The sequence below is a fragment of the Miniopterus schreibersii genome (genome assembly GCF_964146895.1).
Source record: "Miniopterus schreibersii genome assembly, chromosome: 9".
Classification (NCBI taxonomy): domain Eukaryota; kingdom Metazoa; phylum Chordata; class Mammalia; order Chiroptera; family Miniopteridae; genus Miniopterus; species Miniopterus schreibersii.
This window is the reverse complement of record NC_138118.1, coordinates 41,049,668-41,068,351: the sequence shown is the minus strand read 5'-3', so window position 1 is coordinate 41,068,351 and position 18,684 is coordinate 41,049,668. Positions and strand designations below refer to the sequence as shown.

The 18,684-nt window shown below is 38.8% G+C and overlaps 1 protein-coding gene across 1 annotated transcript in view; it reads right to left on the bottom strand.

The window, feature by feature from the left end:
- Positions 1-18,684, bottom strand: part of NRCAM (neuronal cell adhesion molecule) — a 323,274-nt gene that overhangs the window by 240,561 nt on the left and 64,029 nt on the right. The window contains exon 2 of the mRNA XM_081146728.1: positions 8,250-8,406. The gene's annotated coding sequence lies outside the window, so the exon portion shown is untranslated. The remainder of the gene's footprint in view (positions 1-8,249; positions 8,407-18,684) is intronic.

The following is an 18,684-nucleotide window of genomic DNA, read 5'->3' as shown; positions in this document are numbered from 1 at the left end:
TACTGTAGGGTGATGAGCATCTAAAATAGAACACTGGAACTGGAAATTCAAAGGAAACCCACAGAGACATAGTTTTATGAGAGAAGAACAGATCGTTCGATGGCTGTGATTGAACCAGAGCCAGACATTTCGGCTTCTAGTCCAGTGCTCTTTCACCTACATTCTGTCTGTGGCCTGTTATTACTTGACAAGATTTGCCAAGGAGAAAATGCAAAATCCAATATACTTATTAGTAATTTGGAAAGTAATTTGGAAATTTCTTAGTGGCTTCCTCTTCTCTTCTGATACTGAGGTCTTAAAAGAGCATTTAGTGTAAAAACCTAGCCCCATATCCATTCTTTAATCTTAATCTCTGAGCAATTAATTGATTGAAAAACTCCAAAGTTCCAGATTTCTTGCTATTGTTCTAAAGTCTTTCATTAGCATGTTAACAAAGTCTCAAAAGAATTTACATTGGGTACAATAAATGGACCATGATGGTAGGCTTTAATTTATTTTGATATAGCATGTAAAGAGATGACATACACTGAGATTGAAAATTATGATAATATATATCAGATTTTAAAATGTACAGAGAGACACCTTTTCAGTGAAACAGATTTGTTTCATTATCAGAAAACCACATACAAGATGCATATAGACATTTTCAAATATACTCTAAAAAATTTAGTTATAAAGAAAACAAATGTGAATAAAGTTATTTTTTTTCCATTTGCAAAATAGAATATAGGTGTTTGAGTTTCTTAGAAACATCATTTCTGAAATCTGAAACTACAGAATCAAGAGTTCAAAGTTCTCCATAAATTCTCTGAGAAGCATCTCAGTGATTCAGGACTTAATGTTGTCTTTTCTTTTTCTGAAGTTTTTTTAAAAATCCTCACCTGAGGAGATTTTTTCCATTGCTTTTCAGAGAGAGTGGAATGGGGAGGGAGGGGAAGGTGAAAGAGACACATCTGTTGGTTGCTTCCCACATGTGCCCCAACTGGGGCCAGGGCCTGGGATCGAGCCTGCAACCGAAGTATCTGCCCATGGCCAGAATCAAACCCAGGACCTTTCAGTCCAAGGGCTGACATTCTAACTACTGAGCCAAATTGGCTAGGGTTGAAGACTTTTTTTAAAGTATATATTCTACAAGCTCCTTCCTATGTTTTATTGTCCAAGAGCAGAGAAGTTCCCTTGATATAAACCCAACTATTTTCCTTCTTTAATTTATGCCCATTTTCTCTATTCTATCCTTTGTGAACATGTCCAATAACCTCCCCTTAGCCCCCCCACAAAATACTTCTACTCACTTGAAGATAGAAAGCAAGTTATGCCTCAGTCTTCCCATCTTAAACAACTCCAGATCCATTAACTTTTACTCATAGGACTTATTTTCATCTCTTTCACCAATTTAGGTTTCTTATGAAACCATCCCCAATTTCCCCACCTACTTTATAAAAGAGGACTAATAAATTAGAAAAATTATTTAAATTTGCAGATGATGCATCTTTTATTAACCTCCGTATTCTACTAAATAAATGTATGGCATTCAAGTGCACTCTGCATTTGTTGCCCATTGGTCAGAACTAGTGCACTATCTCTGGATTATCCATAGGTAATTACAATTAAAGGTATAATTGAATGAGTGCTTCATGTGTGCCAGGCACTGAATACCTTGCTATCAAATCCTGGCAACAACTCTACTAGGTAGGTATTGTTATCCCTATTTTTCACAGGAAGTGCTTGGGCTAGATTTCCAGAGATCTTAATTATGATTCCAGAGCTAGTACCATATCACAGTGCTATAAAGATATACAATTACAGACTCATACATGTACACATGGCATAGTCCGTCTGGTGACTGCTGCAGGCCAGGTTTCCCTAGAACCAGATAAGGGTTTGCCTGCAGGAATTTTATTGGTGAAGGCTCTTGGGTTCAACATGTACGGAAGAGTGAACAAAGCCAGACAAGGCAGTTGGAGAACCTGGGCTTTGGTGCAGTCACAACAAAAGTCCCAGTCGGCCCTACAGGTCCTAAAGAGTTGTCCTGAATGGGGTAAGGGCCTTTGTGTCCCCAAATAGACCAGTCATTGAATGTATGCTGCTGCTCTGGGGAAAGATGGTATAACACTGAGTAAGGCAACTCTCTAGCTGAAGGCTGGGGACAGTCTCCAGAAGCAGGGACCCAGATATGAGCTCTCAGCTGTCTACATTCCCAGAAGCTGGAGAAAGAGTGTCTCAGTTCTCAAGGGGGCAAGGAATATGGGTGGCACTTCACAGCTCAACTATGGTGACTATATCCCGATCTCCAACTCAGCATATGTTCTGTGTACCTGTTTATGGGTTTGTAAGTTGCAGAAGTCACATAGCGTTAATGTCAAAGAAATAAGATCGAGGGGGGTAAAACTACAAATACTGCTTTGATTTATGTGTAGGAACTGAAGAAGGTCTGTTTTGCCTTTCAGTCTCTGTCTGTTCCCCTCTGATTCTCTTGTTCTCTCTCTGTCTCTGTCCCTTTTCTGTGTCACATTCTCTGTGTGATACAACACACACTAATACGATGACTCTAAACAAAACATAACAACTTCGATAGCAAAGAGGGGAAACAAAAGAGAATAATTTGAAATATCGGTAACACAATTATTACCCAAGTGGATATTGTGATTTTTGAATAGTTCAGTCAATGATAATATGTGTCCTCTAGATGAAAGATGTTACAAAGAATGAACAAACCCTATTAGTAGTTCTGCATCCTCAACAATTTGTTTTTTTCTCAATCTTTCCTCATAGATTTTATTTTTAAACCATATTAAGAAGACAATTGCCTCAGGATAGTTCTTACTTAAAAACAACAACAACAAAAAACAACGACAACACATATATTTATACTACTGATCATGAAGAGGAAGTTTTATTTCATTTTCCATTTTGTAATGAGATCAAAATGGTTTTTTTTAAGTTTAAAATCAAAAGTATTTATTATTGATATTTATTTTTACATATCCTCACATATGTTTTACTGATTTTGGAGGGGGTGGGAGAAAGGGAGAGAGAGAGAGAAACATCGATCAGTTGCTTCCCTCATGCACCCCCACTGGGGATCGAACCCGAAACCTAGGTATCTGCCCTGACCAAGAATCAAACCAGCAACCTTTTGGTGCCCAAGATGATGATCCAACCAACTGAGCCACACTGGCCAGGGTTTTCTATTTATCCATTATTTAGAAGCTTTTAAAAGGCTAGAAAGGCAACAACTAGCAGGAATGGTTTATTACGGTACGAATTTAAAATAGATCCCCAGGGGATAATGAATCCAGCTTATATAACGAGAAAATGTGAAGAGTCATTAATTCATATTATGCTGCCTTGCTATTCTATTAACAAATGCAAAAATAAATTCTCTGGTCACCATTCTCATTTTAACATGAGCAGCAAGATATTAGTGCAGAAGCTAGAGTTCAAAAAGTTAATAATAAACCTGAATCAAGAATAATTTTGAAAGTACTCAAACAACAAAAGGCAGTGGAGAGTGAAAATTCAAATGTAGCAGGACATTATCTGATTAGAAATCCACTGTCATTGTCCTCCACCAAAAATGGTCCACAAATTGCTGATGTAGTCTATGACCTCTATAGTACAATTGAATTTGTATCAAAAGTTGGTGGCTCAGCATTTCCTGCCCCCTTTCTTTTTAAAAATCCCACACTACAGAAAAGCATAGGGTAACACATTTTACTGTTAAGTATGATTTGAGCCTGTTGGAAGACCGCCCATTCAAAAGTGTCACCCTGGCAACTCACCTATGGCTTCTAATTTCTAATACGAGTTTCCCCTAAACAACCCTCCTCCAGCAGAATTCTGTGCTCTAAGCACAGGGTAGGAGGGCAGTCTTGAATAGTTTCAAATTCTTAATACTTTTAAGTGGCAACTCCAAAGCCAACAGAAACTCTATCCATTGTTTTGTTGCATAACGGTACTTACAACCCTCACTCTGGAATGAGCAGCCACTCAATACTGTTGCATTCTGTACTCTGGCCACAGTAAGGTGGTTCAGAAGAAGATGCTACCACTAAACAACAGTGGTAAAAGCTGTTTACCAGCCCTCATACCAACTGTGTTCAGACCCCATAGCTGTCCATCCCTGTTGATGTTGTCATTCTGCCCAAACATGCCAGACAGTGTCTCCCACAGCTCTCACCCCTTACCCAATGAAGGGCGTCTCACCTGCTTCCACTGCCAATTCCATAAACACAAACTGTCAAGGGTCTCATGTTTTGGAGATATCATATTAGTATGTGTCTATCACACAGAATATGAGTGAGACAGGAAAAGAGACAGAGACAGAGATGAAAGAGGCAGAGAAGTACCCTGGTCCCCCAAAAAAGAAGAAAAGCAAGAGACCAAATCAGGGCGACATATTTCTTGTGTCTTACACAGAAATGAGAGGAAACTCCTTTTGCTATAGGCAGCTTTCAGGGTGAGTGAATCATGTTTTGGACACATACTCGAGAATTTACAGCCCACTGGTTTCACAGCAATAACTGACAGTTCTATGAATTTCAGAGAACAATTCATTGTCCTTGAGACCACCTACAACTTGCATGCATGTGACATCATTCTAAGTTATACCAACTCAGCATTTCCATAAATTTTCTATACATAAAATTCACAGGGTCTTGTGCTTCAAAGTGTTAGTATTATATTAATTAATGAGTGTCTTTTTTAAGTATGAAATTTATCTTTTACTTAAAGGGGGTTAAAACTGAAAAAAAAAAAAAAAATAGGATGTTTCACAAAACTGGGTTGGTGGCCAGTACTTGCATTGTTAGTGAATGCGCCTAAAGACATTGTTACTGAAAGTACCTTCTGGGGGAAAATTGGTGTGATAATGGGTGTTGAGATGATTGTCCTTTTTCAACTAAATTTTAAACAGGTGGTTTTGATTCTCTCCCAATCCTTCATTTTAGGATAGATAAAACCAGTATAGATAAGTAAAAGATGCCCCAAAAAAGTTTAAAATAATAAAACCGTAATCAGAGCCCAAATTATCAATGCAAATCTGTTTGTTGAAAGCAGAGTGACTAGCCAAAGCAAACACTATCACTATGAGCTGATTTCCTTAATTCAGTTTCCTATTTTAGGACATACAGATAACTTCATAGTTCAATAAAGATTTGGAATAAGAGAAATAAATGATGAATTGAAAAGGGAAGAATGAGTTTCAACAGACTAGGGCTCTGGCTCAAGCTGTTAGCATTAAATAAGTTACTTAATTTAATTAATTAATTAATTCACACTAACCCTCTTGTGTATGAAAACAAAAATGATAGATTAGCTGATCTTTAAAATTTCTGGAAAGATTGTAGTGGACTGTACTATAGAAAGGGAGCATTTTCTAATTTCTCAACAGGTCTTAAGGAAAAAAGTCAGTAAGGTAAGGCCATGGGAATCTACTAAAATTCACTCAAAATAGTACTATTGTAAGTATTATTTGAATTTAAAATTTTTACCCTTGACATTCCCTCAAAGAAGGCTCTGAGTAATGCATTTCAAAAGTCTAACTCGAGTGGCCTTGATCTCAAATAGTGCGGCCTCTGTTATAGCAGGCCCCTTTACTGACATTCTGGGTTGATGATGGGAAGACCCAAAGGGTGTGTGGGGGAAACCTTGGCACTACCTCACTGAAGAAATCAAGAAAGATCCTGCTTAGTCTCCCATATGCAATATTCAAATCCTGGACAGAGCAATGAAAGTGAGGAACTGACAAGAAACCACAACTTATATAGAAAAAAGCATCTTGTAAAGCAAAGCACCTTTCTTAAATAATTTCTGTAACTACTGTGAATCAAAATGGAAAATGGCACTAGCTTATAACTCTTCTAAAGGGTTTGCATTATTTTTTAATACTGGTTTAAATTTACTTTTATCAAAGTAGAAAAAGTTACCACATATGTCCCTAGGAAAAATCTTAATTTATTCTGCGAAGAAAATAAGACCAAGTACAGATATAAATGAAATGATAGGTAATATCAAAATGAAATGGAAATTGAGAATCTAGTGAGTTGTTTTTTAAGTATATAAATGAATAATATTGAAGGCTTAAGTACAAAATCAAATTTATATTTTAAAAAAGAGTTTTAACTATTGTCTGTAACTCCCAAATCACTGTTTCTAGCCCTAAACCCTCCGTAACCTCCACACTTACACCTCCAGCTGCCTGATGGGCATTTCTACCTAAATGTCACAAATGTACCTCAAAGTGTTCTTCTCCCCAAGAGTAAGTCCCCTTCCCTCCTAAATTCCCTTTATGGCATCATCATTCTCTCAGTCACTCAAGTCAGATACCTAAGAATCCCAAGTCCTAACATTTTCTCACTTCCAGTGCTCAGACTATTACTGAATCCGGCACATTCTAGCTCTTTGATGTTTCTCTCTCTCTCCCTGTTCCTCACTGCTTCTACCCTAATTCTAGCCCTCCCATCTTTTCCCCAAATCATTACAAAATGAATCTTCCTCCCTTCAATCTCAGTCACCTCCAGCTCTTTTTCTACACGCTCTCCAGAATAACATACCTAAAATGCTAGTGATTGGCAGCTTAAATCCCCTCGGTGCTTACACACACACACACACACACACACACACACACACACACACACCATGCGTAGAACAACTTATTATTTCCACATATGGGTCTCATACCCTATCCCACTGCTCCTGTCTGCAAGGCCCACTTCCATCCCACCCTGCTCTTTAGCAGGCTCACTCCTATTCACCTCTCAAGGGCCATTTCAGGGGTCACCTTCTCCAGGAAGGCTGCTTTGACACACACAGTCCTCTGGCTGCATTTGATGCCTTTTCCATTTCTTAATGCACTCTCAGTATACTTTTATCATATTGGAGTTGAACATATTGGTTTATGTGTCTGTCTCTTGCATTTGACAGATATTTCTTGAAAGTAAGTACTTATCACCTTTGCTTCTTGAAATCCTAGCAAAGTTTACTGAACCAAATTAAAAATGAATCAAACTATGGAAGAAAACAGACTGGAAGGTATGAGAGTATTTTGGAGGATTATAAATGTTTAAAAATAGTAATTGTTTTTCTCACTTATGCAAATAATATTTCATGGGTTTACAAAGTACTTTCATATAATTTATATTGTTTGATCCTTAAAACAATCCTAGAAGGCAGAGTAAGGTAGATATGAAGGCTGATATAGATGCTAAATACAGTAGTCCTCCCCACCCCTGCCATGGTTTTGCTTTTTATAGTTTCAGTCACCCATGGTCAACTATGGTGCAAAAATATTAAATAAAATATTTCTAGAAATAGACCATTCATAAGTTTCAAATTTCACATGGTCCTGAGTAGCATATAAAACCTCACACCATCCTCATGCATTTCTCCAGGCACACGAATCATCCTTTTGTCCAGCATATCCATGCCCACTGGTCATGGTTATCAGATAAACTATCACGGTATCTCAGCGCTTGTGTTCCATTACCCACCCACCCCCTTTTTTCGCCCCAAAAAGAATAGTTTATTGATTTTTAGAAAGTGAAGAAGGGCTAGGGAGACAGAGAGAGAAACATCCATCTTAACGTTGATCGGCTGCCTCTTGCATGCCCCCTACTGAGAATCAAGCCTGAAGCCCGGGCATGTCCCCTTTACCAGTGATCAAACCAGTAGCCTACTGCACAGGATGATGCCCAAACAACTAAACCACACAGGCCAAGACCAGTAATCCTTATTTTACTTAATAATGGCCCCAAAGCACAAAAGTGGTGATATTGGCAATTCAGATATGCCAAAGAGAAGCCGTAAAGCGCTTACATTAAGGTATGTATGTGTAAGGAAAAAACATAGTATATATGGGGTTTGGTAGTATCTGCAATTTCAGGGATCCATGAGGGTCTTGGTACATTTCTCCTATGAATAAGGGGGCACTACTGTACATAAGAAATTTCTCTAAGAAGGAAATGTATATTGATTTTTTTAAGGTAGGTATGTGTGTGTGTGTTCAGATAAGTTTTCATAGGTCAAAACTACAACTTCAAATACAGTAAATTCCTGTTTGGTCAAAATAGCCAATTGATGTCCTTCATAACTACTAAAACATTCTCCTAAAAAAGAAAAACACTCAATTCTTTATAGAAAAATTTCAATAACCTAGTCCTCTATCTACTCTTTTTTAAGAGGTATATTTCAGAAGACAGAACAGCTAATTTATGCTTCTAAATACAAAACAAGAACTGACCAGCTCTCACCTCTGAAAGATCTACTGGGCCAAGAGTTTCCTGAACATTTCCCTGACTTTTGAAGTTGTCTTTTCCTCAGGATGATGCCAACAACTGGCAGCGGCTTTGGTGAAAGTCTTCAGCAAACAGGGGTGAGGGCTGCTGAGGAAGAGTATCACAAAGGTTCCTGAAAAGGAAAAAGAAAAAACGCAGAACAGTGAAAAATTGTTTTGGGTTAGTTAATTCTATTAGCCTGAGATTTCATTCTATTATCCTACTAAAATTGACAAGGAGAAATTAGTACATATTAAATTCCATGATTAATTTGAACCAAGAATTACTATACTTAAGGACTTCAATGATTAAGAAACTTTAAGCAATTAAATAGCAATGGGTAATGAAATAAAGGTAACATAATTCCAATTACATTTTGGTCTGAATGATCCCTAAATAGCAGGAAATACTGTATACACAAATCAAAGAGAAAAAAAAAAAAGCACTTAATCTTATTCTACTCTGGTACTTCATGGGAATACACCGTGCTTTATAATCACATCAACACACAGGCCACAGCTGGGAAGAATCTAATATAGACTTAAAAGAACAAAATAAAGAACTAAGTATTTGGTCAAGGTTGACGATGTCAGAGAGGAACTCAACAATGCAACTGCATTTTACAGGTGGCTTTGAAGGCAGTGAGAAAAGGGGCATCTGGGAATAAGAAAAACAAACATAAGGTTAGAGTAGAACTATACAGAGTGAAACCTTAATTAAACAGAAGTGCTTGCATAGTGTGTTTACTTAATACCTCCTTTAATGAGAAAGTGTGAGAGTCACAGAAAGGATTGTTTAGAAAGTCTCTTTGAAACCAGAACTTGGGGTCAGTCTTTGGTGAGAAGAGCAGAATCCAAGAGATCCGGACGTGCCTCCACCGCTGGTAGTCTGACCAGGGTTTGCTAAGTGCTTGCAGCCAAATTAGTACCATGGGGAGAGCTTTTAAAAAATACTGATGGCTTGGCCCTATGCAGGTCAAATAAATCCCTGACCAATTAAATCAGAATTTCAGGTGGGATGGAGCCCAAGTATAGGCATTTTTTCAAAATAGAGAAAGTCAGAGAAGATGTTCTTCAGCAAATCATCTGGCTCTAACATCATCTTTTCTACATATTTTGCACCTGATAACGCTTTTGTTTTTAAAACAAATTCAATTTACATTAATAGTATCCAAAATTTATAAGCCCGGTAAAAATAAATAGTTCCCCAATTTTTGAGAGGAGGTAACTGAGGCTCTGAGACGCACAGTGAGCAAATTCCAAGACGGACTCAAGTCTTCTGGGGAGTACAAAGTGGAATCAGGAGCTGGGGCTGCACGTAACTCCTGCAGGCTGGGCTGGGCATGGCCGGAGGACGCGGAGCCGCACGGACTAGGGACGGATGCCATGGCTGTCTGGGCAGAGGAGAGCCTAACCGCAGGGTCCCTGACCCTTAAGGAACAATAAAGATAAAAATACTCCTAGTAGCTAAATTACTGAGCACTCCATATGAGCTAGACACTGTGCTAAGTAAAAAGTGCTTTAATCCTCACGAGAACTCTCTGACCCAAGAACTATTATTATCCCCAATTTATAAAAGAGGAGCTGAACTCAAGAGAGCTTAGTCCTGTCTCCAAAATAGTGGAACTAGAATTTTAACAAAGCTGGTCTCTCTCCTAACCATAAATTGCCTTGAGGGAATGCAGTTAACAGGCAACTGGAGGCAAGGCTACTCCGCCCTTGTATCTGCTTTGTCTTCTTTTGTCACAATGCATTCCCACGTTGAAAAGTTGAAACAGAAGCATCCTGGAGTCTTCCCAGTGCTTTCAGATTTTCTCAGATTAAATAACTAAATTATATTGTTTGGGAAAGGATTAACATTTCTCCCTTCACAACACACACACACACTTCCAAATTGGTAGAGTTTGAATGCTGAGATTTAATTACACTATTTTGGTGACTTCAGCTCAGGCAACTATCAGAAGAGTCATCACTGACACCTGCCCTAAATGGCTCAGTCCATCATGACATATGAGTTTCAAAAGCCTAGCTGAAATCTCTGAAACATCATTTATAATTCATTTGGAAAAAATCTGCCAAACATTCTTACACTCATCTTCAATCATCTTAGAGAAGTTGTTGCAGTTTGCTGCCTCATTACATTTATAATATGTAAAATAATTTCCTTTCTTTAAAGTACTGTTATTAGCCCTGGCTGGGTAGCTCAGTTGGTTAGAGGATCACCAAGGTTGCAGGTTCAATCCCCAGTCAGGGCACATACAAATAATTAGCCAATAAATGCATAAATAAGTGGAACAACAAATTGATGTATCTCTTTCTCCATTCCTCTCTCTAAAATCAATCAATAAATAAAAATTAAAAATAAAATATTGTTATTGACCATAATAAAATCTAATTTACAAATATTCCACATATAAAATATATTTTATTTAAGAGGTTAATACAAAAGCATTGCTGTTTCTGACACCTTAGCCATACCCTAATTATACTACAGCAGAATTATCTTCATGGCTTGTTTTAATAATAATAGGAAAAGATGGCTTTCATTAGACACTTCTGGGAAGAAATAAAAAAGTGATAAAAAAAAACAAAAACACACCACACAATTTTGGGAATTGGAAGAGGCATGAAAGGTCCTAGTATCCAACCATCTAGCTGCTTATGGCTTATTCCATTTTTAGAGAACTCTGTATGGAGTTGAATCTCTTTTCCTATAGCTTTCACTCACTGGTCCCAATTCTGGCCCTTCCAGATATATCCAGATTTACATTCTAGTCTGAACTTCCCCAACCACAGCCCACTGTTCTGAAAAGCAGGACTAAACAGTTATTTTAGCACAGGTGGCCACTGATAGGACCAGGGGTGAGCGCCTGACTCAAGGGCATCCCACAGTCTGGTGGATGACCTGTGAGGTAACTTGTACACAAAGGTCTCTGCCCTAGAAAAGAAATGATAACTGCCAAGCAAATTAAACCATCTTTTTCTAGGAGTTGTATTGGATATCAGGAGTCAGAGAACCTATTGAATATGCAGAGGTATGCAGAAAGGCCAGAAGAGAGACCGTGAGAAAGAGGAGTCAGTCCCAGAAGTTCTCTCATAACTTCCCACTGATAATCATCTGACAATCCTGATAACTTTGCACTTTCCAGATCCAGACAGATGCTGTGTGTTAAGTCCCCCTTCCTTATGGTGCTCTGAGTAAATCTGTTCTCTACAACCGCAAATGCCCAGTGCACTGAGAGGTTGCTGGTTCAATTCTCGGTGAAGGACACATGCTGAGGTGGTGGGCTCAATCCCTGATAGATGTTGTGTGCTCACATCCATTTCTCTCTCCCTCTTCCTTCCTCTCTTTCAAAAAATCAATAAACTATTCTTTTTTTGCATATATTTACTTTATTAAAGGCACTGATTTTTGCATAGGGGGAGATACTAAAATGAATAAGACAGTGCTTCTTATCTAGAGAATTTTACAACCTCTGGAGGGAAGATTAATACCAAGAATGTATGTCAGTGCCCTTTAACCACAGACCACCAGGAACATACTGTAGTGGTTTATTATTCATTGAAGGGAAGGAGAACATGCACCATAGACAACAGCGGAGCACCTCAGTAAGAGTGTGTTAGAAAGGATGCATAATAGCCTTTGGGGGATACAATAAATTATTCTTTAAAAAATAATGAAAACCAAATAGTCAATAAGTTAAAATAAATTTATTTTAGCGTCAAATTTAATAATTACCAGTTTTCCAAATTGACTGCAAATCATCCTGAAGATATAAATAGCTACATAAACTGGCATGACCAAGCAATTAATTTGCTGAATCAAGGTTTTAACATTTACTTGGTAGAGATTGCAAAACCCAGGAGAATTAGGTTCCAGCATCATTAGAGAAAATTAGGCCATTGTTGAGATAATTGGCAACATGAACTTTGTAGTTAGAGTAATTACCTGTGCAGCAGACCAAGAAGTTATGTTTGAGAAACATATTGCAAAAACAGAGCCAAGTTAGCTTCATCCTTCCCTGAGGCAATCATGGAAATTAGCAGAATCTGTCATTTTAGGTCATCTGATATACTCCTGCCAAAGTGAAATTGTTTTCCAAAGTCTCAACTGCTTTGTCTAATTTACCTTTCATTAAGCCTCGTGGGATCTCTCCTTATAGCTAAAAGCCCCACACTGAAGGGCTTTTTAAGTTCTCATGTCTGCTTTTTTAGTTTTTCTGTCTCCACCATTACTGTCAGGCTATCAAACTCCAATTTCTCATGGTGGTCAGTGTGCCTGCCTGGAGCAACTAAACCATCCTCGCTGCTTCTAATTGGATATTTGTGGTCCTCTCAGGAGTGTATGTGTAGATTTCACACCGTCTTTGTTGATCATGCAGAGGCCTTTTTGGCTTGCTTCTTTTTTCTCAGCTGTGTTGAATTACTAACTGTTCATTCAACAATCACTGTTTAGATCTACTAGGGATGAGGTACTACCCTGGGGGCCACAAGAAATACAAAGATGACTGAGACTCGGCTGTTCAAAGACGGAGATAAGACATAATAATACCATTGTGTGTTGTATGGAATTTTGTGGTTTATTTTGCACAGAAGTAATCTCACTTAATATTGAAAAATAAGTATTTTCTCTGCATTTTACAGATATAGGTAGTTTCAGTAAGAGTAGATGACTTCACAATAATTCATCACAGCTAATAAGTGGCAAAGCCAGGACCCCAGAGGCAAGTTTTGTGATTCTTAGTCCACGTTACTGCCACCAACCCACAGGTGCATTCATTGTTTATGCAGATAAATGACTACAAAGCAACATGTGTATGTAGTTACTTTTGTAACTGGCTGGCACATGTGTGGTCTTCATTACTTTATGAGGTGAGCGATTCTATTATCCCCATCTAAAAGAGGAGAAAACTGAGGTACAGAAAGTGACTAATGACCCACTCTGTATGGCTAGCAGGTAGCAGTGAGACTTTTCTTCTCTTATAAATCCTGTGAGAAGACACTGGCACTGGAGATGGGAAAAATATGGCAATTCCAAAAGAAGAGGGAAATGTGATGCTTCCCCTTTCCTTTCTCCATGACTATGGCTGTGTGAGTGACTTGGCAGCACGAGAGCTCCAGTGTACGAATACCACCTGCTGCTTTAACACTTGCTGTGTATGTTTTCTGTAATTTCCAATTCTTTGCACAGATCACACTGGTTGAGCAAGGCAGAGAGAGGAAACTCTTGTCATGCATGGCCTTATATTTGTGGTTGGTGATTTTGCAGTTACTGCCCGGGACACTCACGGAGTGTGATTTGGCAGTTTGCTGAGACAACAGCTTGAATCACACAAATTTGCTGGCCGCTAGGCACTCACACCTCAGTGCAGTACTCTGAACCTGTTTTCAGGTATGAAAAGAGGGAGCCAACACAAAAGAAACTGCATTCAGTGAGTAACTTTCACGACCCAGATGTAGGGCTAAAAGCTTCTTACAATAATCCATGTGAGCATATGGAGGCACAGAGAAGTCCAGTAATGTACCCCAAAGCCAGAGAGCTTGCACATGTCAGAGATGGGATTGGAGCCTGGTCTATCTAACTCTGGGTGGGGGAGGGGAGGGAGCCACTACATGAGAGATACAACTTTGTTAATGTTGAAAAGACAGTTAATATTAGATGTGAGGTATATGTAAAAGAACACACAGGCTGCCCTGGCTGGACGGCTAAGTTGGTTGGAGCAGCAGCCTGGACACCAGAAGACTGCAGGTTCCATTCCCAGTCATGGCATATACCTAGGTATGGGTTCAGTCTCCAGTTGGGGTGCAGACAAGAAGCAACAGATCAGTGTTTCTCTCTTACATCGATGCTTCTCTCTCTTTCCCCCACTTTCCTCTCTATTTCAGTAAACATGTCCTCGGGTAAGGATTTATTTATGTTTTTTAAATATGATTTTATTGATTTCAGAGCAAAGAAAGAAGAGGGAGAAAGAGATAGAAACATTAGTGATGAAAGTCATTGATCGGCTGCCTCCTGCACACAACCCAGACATGGGCTCTGACCGGGAATTGAACTGCGACCTCCTGGTTCATAGATCGATGCTCAACCGCTGAGCCAAACCAGCCAGGCCTCGGGTGAGGATTCGAAAAACAAACAAAAAAACACCCACAAGGCACTTAGTGGAAATATGTTCCACGGGAAAAGCCAGGAGCCTCTACAAACTTTTCCATGACCTTTCCCCAAAGTCTCAGAAATCAGTCCCCACAGGGCCTGCTGTGTTGCAAAAAATTAGAGGTAGAGAGAGAAGTGTGTCAAAGACAGGAATGTGCCTGGGCTCCCACCAATAAAGTACGTGGGGATCCAGAGGAGGGAAAAAGCACTTCTGGCTGTGATCAGGCAGTAACTACTAACAACCTCATTGAGACAGCAGTGAAAGAAAGGAAAGAAATAGAATGGAAACTCCAGGGACCAGCAGAGATGAGAAGTCAGAGGAGATCTGAGCATGTCTGGAGGTTAGGAAGACAGATGTAATAAGGAGAGACAGAGAGAACGACAATGCAAGTGGCAAAAATAGTGGACAGAGCCAATGCCCAGTGCAAGGGGCCTTGGTATAAGGTGCACATAAGGAATTTAGGGAGTTCCTACTGTACTTTAGCCACTTTAATTACCTCAACATAAGGAGTGTGTGGACTTATTTCATCTCTTCTCCCATGTGGGAGAGAATACTCAGATTGAAGCACTTCAAGAACTAATGCAACCCATGTGCAGAAATATGCTTATTTGCGTATTGCCCAGTCCTATCACTAAAAACAGTTGGAGTCAGTCAAAATGACATGAAATGCCAACATACCTCAACTGTAATACAAATTCCTTGCAACTTCGACCTTGAGTTTAATAGAATAAACAAAACAAAACTGTTTTGATGACTGAAAAGTGACTGAACTAGTTCCAACTTCAGCAGGGTTTTGTTTTATTTTGCTTAGCTCCCGTTAAAAAACATTTAGTGGTGCTAATTGGGTATTGCACATTAGTTTGAAGCTGGAATGCTAATTAATTTTATTTTTGTTCCTCATTTTCACTGGATTGTTTTAGACCTGGTTTTATTTTTATTTGGGGGAACTTTAAAAAAAATTTTTTTTTTAAATATATCTTTATTGATTTCAGAGAGAAGAAAGGAGAGGGAGAGAGCGAGAGAAACATAATGATGAGAGCGTCATTGATCGGCTGCCTCCTGCATGCCCCCAACTGGGGATCGAGCCCGCAACTGGGCATGTGCCCTGACAGGGAATCGAACCCCGATTGCCTGGATCCTATGTCGATGCTCAACCGCTGAGCCACACCCAGTCAGGCTAAAAATATTTTTAAATAATATTCATTTTTTCTGATTTAAAAAAGTATTTTTATTTTTCAAACTGTCAAAAGTACAGAAATTTTTTTTAATGAAGAGCAAATGTTTTCTTCCACCACCAAACATGAAAATTGTCAATATTTTGGTGTTTTATTCTTCCTGTATGTATGTGTGTCTGCATACACATTTTTTAAAGAAATTGTATCATGCAGTGTGCATGAATCTAGTAACCTGCTGTTCTCACTTAACAATATAAAATGAACATTTTCCCAAGTTGTTAAATTTCTTCAAAATCAGTTTTAGTTTCTGCATAATATTTTACCATATAAAAATCATATTCATTTAACCAATTTCCTAATATTGGCCATTAATGCTATTTCTTTTGGCTGACTTTTTTTATATCACATTTTAAAGATCTATTATTTTACTAGCACCGGCTGAAAAACAGCCAGTAAAATTCTTACACAATTACTATTTGGAGTATTATTCAATGAGAGGGTTTCGGGCTGATGCCTGCCTGCCTGCTCAGAGCAGCACCAGCAGACATCCTGCCTGGTTCCACCTTTTCCCATCCCAGCCCTGCCCTCCCCATTTGACACACACCTGTACTTTGGCAATGAGCAATCTGCTCCATTACATATGATCAGAGGCATTGGCCTACTCTTAACTCAGATTATTTTAAAAGCTTGAATTTTAATGAACATGTAAGAGCAAGACAGGTGAACTAACTGGCCCCCAATCCCAGACTGTGTGTGGAGACAGTCCTTCCTGGGATAGAAAGAGAGTTTAGGAGAAACACTGATAGCCTGACATAAAAAATGATAATGTTTCTTCTTGTCATAATGTGGTCATACTATGCCTCAAAAAGAGTCTCAAAAGAAACCAAGGGCTAGATTGTGAAATTATCAATAACTATTTTATTTTGTGTTATTATTATTATTAAATATTAGACAAGAACAACAGCTCATGATTTTGAGTCTCCACTGTAATAGTTCTCAACCCTACTGTACATTTTAAATACGTGCAGTTGTTGTATGTTAATTATACCTCAATAAAGCTGTTAAAAAATTAAGACCCTAAGTGCCCAAAACCCGCACCTGAGATTCTGATTTAACTGGTCTTTAGTGGGGTTCCTAATGTGAAGCCAACAAACGTTGATCTAATATGTAATGAATCTTCCCAAATTAAAGTGAATTCATTGATATAGCTGATATAAAATTGGTAAGAGAATATTTTTGAAGAAGTAATTTTATAATTTTCAAGTACAAAGAATAACAAATCTGCTGTTTTAAAAAGTGCTACCCAGCAAAGAAATTTAGTTTTGCCTTAATAATTTGTAATAATTCATTAATCAAACTTAAAAGGGCCTATTGTGTACCAAGTACTATTCTAGTCAGATCATAGATCACATGTATGTGCAGAATTGCTACTTATTAAGAGTGCAACATTCTCTTAAGTGGATTTAAACTAGATTAATTCACAAACTAGTTTAAACATTGATTTATTTAGGAACAACTAAATACAGAAAATGTAAAAATGAACCTGTTATGGCCCCATAGAGCAATCACCGATTCTCTGTGAGAGCAGTTCAAATCCAGGAGGTTTTGTTCTATTTGACGTGCCAATGAGCTGGGCACAGGATTTTAGCAAGAATGTAGGAAAAGCTGTCCCAGAAAACTGGAAGCTTCTTGCTAGAGGGCACCATCATCCCCTCCTATGAGGCTCTATGCCACTGTTTCATCTATATATACAAGACAGATTCACATCGTAATAAAATAACCAAGCCCTCTTATTAGAGAAAATTAACATTCAATATTCACTCACATATGTCTTTATCCTGTTATTAATAAGAAACTTTGAACATAATTAGTGTTGGCTTTGAATGCAGTTTAGAATGGGTCATGGAGCATAGGGTTTCATTACTCACCAAAGCTGAGCACTCTCTGAAAGGGATTAGAAGAAAAAAAATGGAATCCACCCTCCTCATTCAGAAAAAAATGGTCTAAGTTAACTGGAATGACTGTATGTGGTGGTGGGGACAGAACTATGGCTGACAGTTCTCAGCTCCTTGTCACCTCTAACCTCCATAAGTCATCACAAAATGAAGCCACAGATAAAGGAAGCACTCTGGGTGGGGAATGAGAGGTGTGACATGTCCAGAGGGCTGCTGGCAGTGAGGCAAGATGCAGAACACCTGACCAGATGGAAATGTGGGTGAGGAGCAACAGACTGCCCCAGTGGAATTCGACTGCTTTAGTCACAGCGAATGAATGGACACCAAGCAGGAATTCAAGAGTAAGGTTAGGGTCCATGTCTGCAGAGTATTAAGAAAAGTATAAACTGGAAAAAGGTATGATTTCCAAACTGCTGACCACTGTTGCCACTTTAGCTAAAATTAAGCAATACTGAACTTGTTTTTTCCTCAACAGAAATGGATGAAATAGCTTATATTCCTTACAGGAAAAAAAAGTAAGGTCAACTTGCAACTTGCTCTCAATGCCTTACACAGCTCCCTCCTACTAACAGCCTGGATAGACAGCTACACTCATACTAAAACAGGGGTTCCTCTTAACACTTCCTCCCCAAACTTTTCCACCTGTCTGACGCCACTGTTGGCTCTCTTCAGGTCCAGGCATGGATTAGTTTTCATTCCATTTTCACCCCCAGAGCCATTTCTCAGATCATTCCAGTCTCCAGGCACCATACCTGAGGACCAGGTCACCCCATTATCATCCCAGTGCCCAGATCAGGGGTTCAGGAACCAGTTTTTTGGTGAGGGAGCCACAGTGCCTTACCCCTCCTCCCACCCCCCCAACCCACATTGTTCTAAATGTTTGAACATCACCTTATGAGAGACGTGTGACGGACCCTCATTTCCATGGTGAAAAATTCGATTTTAACAATTTCCCCAGGTAAAAGAAATTTTACCCCCCACCCCCATAGAAATTGTAAACACAAAGCTATGTTTACCTTAACTTGCAAGATACAAAAATATGTATAGGGTTTTGAAGTTTTTTGTGTTTTTAACTGATTTCAGAGAGAGGAAGGAAGAGGGGGAGAAAGATAGAAACATCAATGATGAGA